Genomic DNA, 12739 nt, shown 5'->3' with positions numbered 1-12739 from the left:
TATATATATATATATATATATATATATATATATATATATATATATATATATATATATATATATATATATATATATATATATATATATATATATATATATATATATATATATATATAATTTGTGGAACGAGCTGAAATGAAACTTGCTTTTGTTATATATATTTCACAAAATTTAAGACAAAGTGAAGAATTTTATACAACGTGAAAATTTAATTGTTGCATTCTATTGTTCGGTAAATTATTGATAAAAGTTTTTGCTAGGATACGCAGGCAGAGTTCAGTTTCGTCAAAGAACAACCGACAAGAAATAAAACGCAGAATTAAACAGTTAACGTTAAAGCATAAACAAATCTTTACAGTTGCCTCCTCCTCCCCGCCCCCACCGCCAAAAATCGATAAAAACATTAAAACAATGAAGACTTTGTTTTTAGCGTAAATAGTCCAAGTTTAAAGAAGGTGATTCCATGGTCCTTGGTGGTGCAAGCCAATTCCGGCGGGTTTCCCTACAACAGAGCCTTCGGCCCTTCAGTCATTCAGTTTGCCCTGGAGGAACAACGTACCGTCATTGAGTTATTGTGTTCGTCGATTCCGGTGTTGTCTCGTTAATGGACCATTTCTTGTCAATAAGGAAGAAGGAATGAATTCTTTAGTGTGTGAACATACGACTGGATTTTTGTGGTTTGGAAGACGGCTACGTGAGGTCTTGGCGACACTTGGATGCTCTGCAGTTTCTTTCCGGTTATGTTCAAGTTTCGTGTTCACAACTTATGATTAATTTCCCTTGATCGGAATAATTCATAGATCTGTTTATCGAATGCAATACTGTTGTAACAGGTTTAGTTTCTCCTTTTTCTCGTGACCTATATTTTACTTGAAAATTGTAGATTGGGATTTTATATAAATTTTCAGCTTCTTGCTGTATAGATTATAATTGGGGTGATTTATCATCTTAGCTGCTCATGTACAACTATTACTCGTCTGTGGTATTTTTAAACTGTAATCTCCGCTTTAGGTAGGCCATAGTATTGGCGCTGGTTTGTCCATTGTTCATTCCCAGGTTACGAGACTCTGTAGGGCCTGGTTCTTTTACTTTTGTCGACGATTTTAAATCTTATTTCAGGGCAGGGGAACTGATGGTCCGTAAAATTTAGTGTTAAAGTTAAATATACTTTTGTTATTGAGCATAAAATCTTTGGACACTTGTGTAAAGCCTTAAAGTAAAATATACTTTTGTTATTGAGCATAAAATCTTTGGACACTTTTGTTATTGAGCATAAAATCTTTGGACACTTGTGTAAAGCCTTAAAGTAAAATATACTTTTTTAATTATTTTAAAATCTTTGGACACTTGTGTAAAGCCTTTCTTCTGTATTAATGTCAGGTTAATTTTATCACCGGTTATATTTTATTTTTAAGTAAATCCAAAATGCTGGTGTAAAACTTTTAAAATTATTTTTTCAGATATTCGACGATTTCGAACCACTATATGAAAACTACGCTTGGGAACACTGAAGTCAAATGCCAGGATTTTTCTCAAGGTTCACAAAACGGACTCTCACTTTCTAGGTATGGACCAACCAACTTTTTTACCTCCACCCCTACAGGGGCGGTGCCCCTGTAGGGGTGGGAGGCTCTCCCATAGCCCGTTCCATAGGTCTTAAGACCTATGGGCGGGTATGGGAGGTCCGTACTAATCAACTATCTTCCCTTTCAGGTGGTAAATGCATCAGTGTATTTTTAGAAGTTAACGTACCTCGAAGCTTTGCGTTTTAAAGATTGAATTCAATCTTACCCGACTACTGATATTGCACGCTAAAGTATTTTTTCTAAACTTTTACATTTCATATTTATAACGTATTTGTTTTGTATTTAGACTTTACGTTAACTAAACCTCCTGCTGTTAAACACAACAAATAGTAATTTTTAATTTTACATTATTTGCATTTGATATTTTAAGTTATTACTTTCGAAAGACCCAGTACTAATTTAATTTAATTGCATCTATACTTCTCAAAGGTCGTTAACTTTTAAAATCTTTTATAGGTTAAGAAAAATTATTGCTTAGCTTTAAACATTATTGCTTACCTTTAAACAAATAGATTAAAAGTTTTTTGTTCTTCAGAAAGAATTTTTAAGTTGATTCTGACTCATTTAACGTAAATTTTAGTTTCCATTAGCTCATAATTCAAATTAACGTGGCTCTTGTCCATTTAAAGCTTGGAACTTAGTAATATTTAAGCCAGTCATACAATGAGCAGGCCTATAGTTTCCATTAGCTCATAATTCAAATTAACGTGGCTCTTGTCCATTTAAAGCTTGGAACTTAGTAATATTTAAGCCAGTCATACAATGAGCAGGCCTATATTTTTACTCTTAAGAGTCTTGTTTAGCTGTGGTTTCCACAGTCAATAGATCTACCAAAAATTAAGTTGACAATGAACGGCCCTGGCAAAAGACCTCTCGCTCGTCAGTTCTTGACGTCTTTGCCTTTTATAGGGTCGTTCCTTTTGGTGACTTCACTTGTTAACTCATCTGGGTAGCTCCGGCCCTTTTTTTGCAGGCGCGTTTTTTTTTTTTTTTTATGGTCGGAGGCTTTATCAATGGTTTGCGTATGAGAAAATTGGACCTGTTGTGAAGGATTCAGTTCATCTAAATTAATAAACTTTTATTTTACTGACTTTTACAATTTGACTTTTTTTTAAATTTACTTTTTTTAAATTTACAAAAAATTTCTGTCGTGGTTTTTTTCACTTTTCAGGTTTACTGGAGCAGTTAAAGATAATGCAAACAATACTTGTTATTCAAGGACTCCTGTGTTAGATGCTTTTACTGCACAATAACTCTGCATGAGGTGAGAATGGAGTCTGATATACTCCGTTATTGTCCTGCGTTGATGATTCATTTGTAATTAGAAATCGGGACAATTCAGTGCTTAGTATTTAATGGTGAACATTTAAATTTATTACCTTCACCAATAGTAGTTACTGGAAGCTGGTAAGTTTTATTTAATTAACTTCCGAATGAAATGTCTAAAGAACCTGATATGTTTTCCTTATCCAAGTAGACTAGTTCAAAGTCCCCAGGATTTTGCTATAAAACACTTGTTTAAAACTTACATATGGTAAATGTATGTAAGCCATAATTACCCTCAATAATATTTAAGGAAATAGTTTTTGTTTTACTCTTTGAATGCCTGAATCTACAATGGTTTAATTTTATAAATAGAGGAGAACCTTTAACTTATGATTTGCCATGATTTGTCATTTTATGGTAAAGGTGTAGTTTGTTGAAGATTGTTTGACAAAGGAATCTACTGTAGGTGTAAATTCAAGAAAATTTATTACAATTTTTGCTCTTATATAGCTTTTTTATAGCTTATTTAAACAAAAAATTTAAAAAAACTGCTAAATCTTCCATACAACAGGAATAAGGACCAACTTTTTCTTTCGAGTTATCTAATTTTAATTGTGAATATAGAAATTTTTAGGTAAAGCATATGAAAACTTTAACTTTAGTTTGTTGAAAAACGGGGCAGTGAGAAACCCCTAATACGAAAGCGATCATAGGAAAGTGTGTTCATTGTGTTAGATGGAAATAATTGCTTTAGATAACATTTTAGACCAGAAGGATGGTTGTGAAATGAAAGTAAAAAGATATGGCCTGTCATTATAATGCTGATAATGTTCACACAAGGTACCAGATGGAAAATGAATATAGTAAAATCTGCAAAAAAAAAAAAAAAAATTAAGTTAGATTTTAATTGGAACAAATTGGGAATAACAATTTTTCAGCTTTTAATAGACTGCCAGATACAGCACTCCACTTTTAAAATGCTAACATTTAATTAGAGTATGTTAATGAGTTTTCCTCGTCTTTCCCCCTTCTCTCTTAATGCGTGTGCATGATAGCGTGAATCTTCACTCCTACTAGTGTGAAACTCGTGCATTTAAAAGTAAACCATGGGAGCCAATTTACGGACGAGTGTTCTGGTTTAAAAGTAAAAACTAGTTTACTCATTTGGTTACAGTATATCCCTCTGTAGATTCAGTTGTTAAGAGGCACTTGGCATTAAATTCCAGTCAGTAAATTATCGGTGTCTAAATCCATTTTTCTCAACTATGGTTCAATAACATAAGCAAACTGTGTTGCAAGTTTTGGGAGAATCACTAAGTTTGATGGATTACCAAAAAAGATTTGATAAATCCTTCAAGTGAGACCATTTGCCTTAAAGTAACTTTGACCCCATATATAGTAAAATACCATTTCACCTGGAGGAAATGCAGGCAATATACTGGTACATATTAAGAGTTCCTTGTCAGCCTTTAGAACAAACACCAAGTACGTCGTCTTTATTGGATTTCATTCCATACTGATCTTTTTCAACGAGAGAATGCCTTGTTGGAGTTGCGGGTTCATCATGGATGTGTTCTGATCAGTGACGGGCGTGAGGACCCTCTCAGGAACCGGACCAATGTCTTTTTATCAAGTGTTCAAAAGGGAAATGTTTGCATCGACAGAACTCTGCACTCTTTCCGTTTTGACTTTCCAGAGGAGTAGAGTGAAGGGGATTGCATTCATACAACACGCTGTTCCATCAAACGGTTTGGCCTACATTTGAGCCACTTTTTTGTTGGTGTCATATTTTTGGGGTAGGATAGGGAGTGGACGTTTGGTAATCTGCTCTTATTGGTTTTATTGGTGGAGGAATGAACTCCAGACAAGAAGTGTGGTGTCTCATTTAATATCTCAATATTTATATGGAAATACCCAAATAAACCCTTGTATCCTCGAACCGAATTGCAGCCATCTGACACGGGTAACTACTATTAACAATGGTAGACCATGATAACGGCTATTTCTTCAAAGGAAACTCTGGTACACCAGGGAGACATTAAAGGTAGTTGAGGCCAGAATATAGTACCTCTCACCAGGGTTAGATTTGCTGTGGTGAAAAGTGGTGCGAAGAAACTAAATATATTACGACTTATTGGACTCCAGTAAATCTGGGATTCAGACTATTATTGTCTTAAAAGGAAGTCAGCATGAATTTCCATAGTTGGTAATAAGTGGGGTGCATGGATATCCTTCAACAAACAGGAAGCATGTGAGGCAGGCAAAGTGGAAAAAGAAAATTCTAAAATTGCAATGTTTCTGTAGCAGGACTGTTATAGGATTGACACTTGCAAACCAGCTGACTGGTACACAAAAAATTATGAAAATAAAAGCCTACCCTTGTAAAGAACCTTAAAGCCCCAACAAGAATGTATCAAAAACCAAACCCAAAAACTGTAGCTACTTTAGGTGCTGCAAGTACTGTACAAGAAGTTAGGACGTATTCAATTTGGAGAGAGAACAAGGTTTGGGACAATTGTCCTCATTCGTACATGCTTTTTAACATGACAATAAAATAGGATGACTGGTTGGTAATTATGAATAAGATCCCACTAGAGTTAATTTTGGTACAGGGGTCACATTTAATAAAGAACTGTATGATATCGGTGAAGAAATTCTTACATTTTAAGTCCCACGTGAACTTTTAAATATGATTATTGAAAATTAAGACTTTTCGTCCGGCAATTCAGCCCTAAACCTCTATAATATTATAAATGCTTTAAATTAGGCCACCCATTAAGTATTTGTGAAATTGCAAAAGTTTGTGACAGTTGTCTCCAGCACTAACCAGTGCATAAAACGGCAAATTGTTTAAACTGCAATAAAAATCATAGTGCGAAGAACTGTTAGGAATAAAATAAAATGAAGAGCCTACTCTCTGCAGATCAAATGAAGACCATGCTGAGATACATTAGAAGGATTCAAGGCAAAAAGTTTGCCAAGGCAGTGAAATCCAGTAAAATGACGTTAATAAAAATGCAAACACTGATGCAAGAACCTCCCTTATTTGAGCCATTCAAAAATGCCAATAAAACAGACGAGTCAGACGCAGATTGTGACAGCAGGACATTAGCCCTCAAAACAAAATGTCGTATTTCACCAATTTTCAGACCCTGTTGTTCTCACACACTGAATGTATGTTGGTGAAACTCGCCTTTTTATAAGAAACCGCAGTTAGGATAAAGACAAATTAGAGGAAAATGAGTTACATTATCAATTTGGGGTTCAGTAGAGTGAACGAGCTTCAGCTGTAACTAGTCCTGTATTTAAAATGAACAAGAACACCGGCAAATTTATCAAGGGCAATCGAACTCTTGATAAGTGATTTTGACAGTGTTCCCAATAATGTTTAAAGCCTAAAGAAGTTTATTTAGATGAACAATGCGTCTATGACAGGACGCAGCAGAATCTGGTAACCGGTTGCAAAATTGTCTTAGGATTGTGTTTCCTGAGTTCTGCTTCTTATAAATTTGGTAAAACACTTCGAATAGATTTTTTCAAACTTGAAAATGTACCAAAACGAAGAATCAGTTTAATACCACGTGACCTTATAATAGGTCCTAATTTTTTTCCATGTAGTCAGCTTTATCAAGAATGACAAATATATTTGAGTTTTCGGCAATGGCAATTTCAACACTAGAACGACCGAGCGGTCATTTTGACCGCTATTTCATTCTTAAATGTATTTATTTTCCATATTTTTTCCCTAACAAACAGGATTCTCCTTGATTTTTTTCTAGTTCATCAACGTAAATTAAACTGAAAGGAAACTGAAATTAGCTTTTTGCTCTACGAGACATGGCCTTTTATACCTTCAACGACCGAATAACGGTCATTTTAACCGTTGGTCTATATGGGGAGTTATGTTGGGTTATTATGACGTGGCAATGTACACACATTTCGTGACTCATTATCGAGTGCATCATAATTAGTCCTTATCTCTGAAAACGAAGAATAAGAATGTGTCTCACATGCTGAAGGCTCATCTGCGTCTGATGAAGAAGCCGATAATGACAATGATGACGCAATACAAAGTGGATAAGCTTTTAATAAAGAAGAAAATGAAGTAGATGCGGAATGATTCTTGGAGCATATAGTTTGAACAGGTGATTACGACAACAGGTATTATGATGCCCGAGGAATATTCGCTAAAGGACCGCCAGTATAAGATCTTTGTTAAAAAAGAGAGAGAAAAAAAACTTGGGGACCTCCATTTTTCCGTCAAACAATGCAAGAGACCATTTCAATAAAATTATGAGATTTCTTAGATTTAAAGTCTGATCAACAAGATTCACTCGAATGCAAACTGATAGATTTGCGTTGATTTCGGAAGTTTTGGACACATTTATCAAAAACTGTACTGTTTGCTGTAGACCACCCTACAACATAATAGTGGATAAGCAGCTATACGAAATGTAGGTGCCCATGCATACAGTATACTGCCAGAAAGCCACACATACTCAATCCGTATCTTGGTAAAGACCACAGTCGTCCTACAAACCAACCACTCTCCCAATAGTTGTTCTGAAGCTAATAAAACCATAAACGGGAATAGAAGAAATGTGACAACGGATAATTTTTTCACTTCAATAAAACTGGCGGAAAAATTACAAGCTTAAAACACGAGTAGTGATGACGGTAAATCCTATTCGAATGGAGATTCCCACATTCATAAAAAGTGTATAAGTGTAAGCCATACAAATATGAACTCATTCTTTGTAGCGTTAACACAACTGTGGGCACTGGAGATGATGCCAAGAAAATTCCTGGAACTGTAATACTGTAATCCTTCGAAGTACGGAGCTGACATAGTAGATCAAATGGCTCGGTTGCACAGCAGTGAGCAGCTTCACGAAGATGGCCAATCCAAGTATTTTTATTATATACTTGGTCTAGCAAGCATCGATACATCCGTTCTTTACAGGAAAGTTACAGGTCAAAAACTCTCCAGTAGTGATTTCCTTCTTCAGTTAACCAAAAAACGTCAGGAAACGCTCAAAAATAGCAACACGGTAAATAGCAGTGACAACGATATTGAGACTGACGACGAAGTTTCCATAATTCCTAAGAAAAGGAAACAGTACCAAATAGGATACTGCAATGGGAATAAAACTTCAGATATGTGCTGCCAATGTAAGAGACCTCTATGTGGCAAATGCACAAGCAAGGTGTTTAGGAAACTCCTTTGCAAAAAAATGTACCAGAAAACAATTGACATTGCTCCTAGAGTAGAAAGTAAGAACATTTAAACTGACAGTGTATTATCGCACAGGTATATTTCACTATTTATTTTTGTCATTTGTTTCTGATGTAAAAACAATTTTTTTTAAGTTTGATAAATATTAAAGATATGTTTTATGTTATGGTACTAATGTACATTATGTGTTTGTATATATATATACATATATATATAGTATATATATATATATATATATATATATATATATATATATATATATATATATATATATATATACACACACATTATATTATATTATTATTATTAAAGACACACACACACACATATATATATATATATATATATATATATATATATATATATATATATATATATATATATATATATATATTATATGTGTGTGTGTGTGTATATATATATATATATATATATATATTTGGCTATAAGGAAAAGCTATATTATTGAGAGAAAGAGAGTATAAAGAGTTCTGACTCATAAAGTAAAATGATGATGTAATTCACAATTCTATATGGAAAAAGCATTCTCATAACATTACTATCAAATACTGACATTTGCTATAGTATAATCACAGATGTGGGAAATAAAAGAAAAAAATCTTTCAAGACTAGAAAGGAGCATGATTAAAATTCCAGTGATAGAAAACGAAAAAGAACAAACTAGCGCCAGGAAAACTGTGGCAAAAGTTTATATCATGTTCTTTGAGGAAAAAGGAAAAAATGTGGCATGTAATCCTCATAAGATGAAGAATACACTCAGATTTTTTTTATTAAAACTGTTAATAAGAGCAGAAATCAAGGCATGTATGGAGAACTAACAGTTCATTAACTTCCCAGCAAGCAGGCAGCAATAACGGCTATAAACCAAATCAGAGCGATGCGAAGGAGGCTAGATAGCTTTTACTCACGCACATGTACCTTCCATGCAGCTGAGATTCATTAAAGGAAACAATAATTTATCGTTCAGTTTTGTTATGCTCTCAGTGAGTTTATAAACAAGATAGAAACATTGAGAATAATTCGGCAGACGGGGTGACTTTATCAGGTTTGAGTCTTTCGATGTTTACTAATGATAGTAATGATGTTCAAAAGTCTGCTCTCTCCCAGTTCAGCTGCCTCAGAGACGATTGTGATTTATTTTCTAGAGGTTAGATTTTACCACGGGCACTGACGACGAGTCCTATGCCTTCATAATGACTGAATGTAGCAAAATACAAATAAAAAAACACAAACAAAAAAAAAAACTTGTGGAAACCATTTTCAAATTTGCGCTTCTCTTACATTTTCATGTATAACTGTACTTGTCTCGAATTTCAAACGCATATGTGCCATATTTCATACTGATAAAAAGCACTTCAGTATAGTAGAGTAGGTTCTGAAGTCCAAACATACATTTTCACGCATCTGTTTAAACATGAGGGTTATGTTTGACATTGTACTTTAGATGACTTCACGAAGTACATCTTGAAGAGTGCATAAAGTTTTTTAAGAAACTGATTATCAATATATCATTCACTGTATATAAACCATTTTTGGAATTGTCTTGATGGAACACAGAGGTTATGTCTTGCTTCTAAACCTCGTGCTCAAATAAGTTGGGTTTCTATTCGTTGGCAACAAATGTTTTGATATTCCTTCTAACGAGGAACAAATTATGGGATCTTGACTGATGTAATCCATCCTCCTACACAGAGGAAAGGTAAATAGGTGAAAAAAAAAGGCTGTCTATTTAAGTCAAGAATCTCCAAACGAGCATCCTTGACTTCCTCAAATAGTTTGGCAGCATAAAGACTCTTTTGCAAGGTCGTATCTGCTTTAGCATCACTCGACTTTAGTTTAGGTTCTGATAGTATAGATTCCTTCCAGGTGCTTAAAAACGTACACATTCATACGTTTCTGTTGCTAATGACCATTTCAGTGGAGCAACAACAGTGATGTTCACAATGAGTTACATTAAGATCCTATTCTGGCACACATTTTCCCTAATTTAATTCTCCATGATCACTGAAAGAATTTTATACATTTTCCACAAAAAGTTTCCATATTATAAGATCTGTTTACAAGACAATTAACTTGTTTAGTACAGACACTAATATGATTTTTTTTTATTTATTCAAGATACACTTAAAAACCTGGAGGTTGAAATTGGTAATGAGATGATTTGCTATGTAAGTGATAAGGACTCAGATGTTTTCAGGGATGAGGGGAACGTATATTACAAGCTTGAAGTAAGATTAATAGCTTCTTAATATACAAACTAGAGTAAAGGAAAAGGTTAGTCTTGTCACTGATAGATGACCAATGATAAGATAGTGTCTTGAATATAAGGGTTGAATGGTCAATTCAGTCAATTAGCAGTTGCCTTTATGATGGGATGCAATGATCAAGGTCGAACGAGAAATAAAAACATCCTCTTTTTGATAAAATAATGTCTCATATAGTTGGTAATATTTCTGCCTAAAAATGTAACAAAATATAGAATCAATAAATGAGATAGGGTAATAGTCCTGAGCCTCAGTACATTGCTGTGTCTTTCTGCTTTCATTTTTTTTTTTTTATTCCATTGCCGTTCTTATCTTTTTCAGCAGCAGTTGTCTTTACCAGTCGCAGTAGAATTGAGCCGTTTTCAGTCTCCTATGTAAAGGTATGTAAAGGAGAAATTTGGGAATAACGTCGCACAACCCATATATATCACGCAGGTAAGATCTCGTTTTGACTTCTGTAATCCATTCCATTTATCTTCTAGTTTTGGAATATAAAAAAATCGGTTTCTCAATGTTCTAGATATTATAGTCTTGTTAGCTATGGATCTTCTGAATCTCAAAATGGTTTTTATCTTTCATTATCAGCTTAAATTTCAATATAGTTCTAATGTCATTTTCAAAAGACTGTAACAAGTAAAAAATGGAGAATGATATAAGCTGATATACAAAACTACAATAAAATTATGAAATAAAAGATTTTAGTAGAAAAAGAACAAAACATAATTACATTGAGTAATAAAGCTCTAAATGATAGGATATTTAATAAGAAAATATTAAACATTCGGTAAATAATATGTTCAAAGTACTTGCAACGCACTGACTTTTTAGCATTTTTATCACATTATATTATTTATTATTTTATCATCAACATTTCATGCCATTTATGTAAGTTTCTTGCCTTATTTGCTAATGTCATATGTTGTTGGATATAAATATATGTATATATATATATATATATATATATATATATATATATATATATATATATATATATATATATATATATATATATGAGTGTGTGTGTGTGTGTATATATATATATATATATATATATATATATATATATATATATATATATATATATATATATATATATATATATATATATATGTATGTGTGTGTGTGTGTGTGTGTGTGTGTGTAAGAGGCAAGGTAGGGGATCTCTGCTTTGTCTTCTCTATTATCGTCCACGACTTCTTCAGTTTTCGAATATGGAGAAAATCTGTTGTCCAAGTCTTCTAGATATTGCAGTCTTGTTAGTCATAGATCATAAATATCAAAAATGATTTTAATTTCCATTATTCGTTAAAATTTCAACGTTCATCGTGATATTTTCACAACTCTGCAACGGGTAAAACATGGAGAATGATATAAACTAGTGTAGAAAACTACAATAAATTAAAAGTAAAAGATACTTGCAAAAATGCGTAATACTCATTTATGAATATAAAAAAAAATAAATAAAAAATATTAGCAAAGGAGAATAATAAAATTTGCAATAAAGACATAAAAAGCATTTGCAACTCAGTTACTTTCTACCATTTACATTTGCTCTTTACTATTCTGCCAATTTCTTGCAGTTTATGTGTATCTTTACCAATTTTTTAAAACTCTTATGTGTTTTAATATATATATATATATATAGAGAGTATAGATATATATATATATATATATATATATATATATATATATATATATATATATATACACATATATATATCTATATATATATATATATATATATATATATATATATATATATATATATATATATATATATATATATATATATATATATATATATATATATATATATATATAGTTTATCGTAATTCAGCAGCAGTATGCAAAGATAAAAATCTATAAAACACTATATACACGTTGCAATATTGTATTTCAGATACTTCTGTATCCCATTCTGCTGGTGAAATATGTAAAGTGTCTATGCTTACAACAGAACATATACACATATGCTCTTGCATATATCATTTGCCAATTTCACCTATGATATGATAAAAGAAGCATTCAATTTATAGTTGCAAATGTAAATACAGTATTTTATGGGCTTCTTATCTTCATATATATATATATATATATATATATATATATATATATATATATATATATATATATATATATATATATATATATATATATATATATATATATATAAGTAAATGATTAATGGAACTTATTTATTCTGTTAGTAGCAAAGATTTACACTACAAACTATTATTAAAGAAAGGAAGATATATGAACGAGAAAAGCGATACTCTCCCAAAAATTCTTCCTTCTCTCTTCTCTCTCTTCTTCTCTTTGTAAAATAAAAGTTATTAGATATTACATATCTTCTATTTTCTGAGAAAG

This window comes from Macrobrachium rosenbergii, chromosome 57 (genome assembly GCF_040412425.1).
Source record: "Macrobrachium rosenbergii isolate ZJJX-2024 chromosome 57, ASM4041242v1, whole genome shotgun sequence".
NCBI classification, from domain to species: Eukaryota; Metazoa; Arthropoda; class Malacostraca; order Decapoda; family Palaemonidae; genus Macrobrachium; species Macrobrachium rosenbergii.
This window is presented reverse-complemented; position numbering follows the sequence as displayed.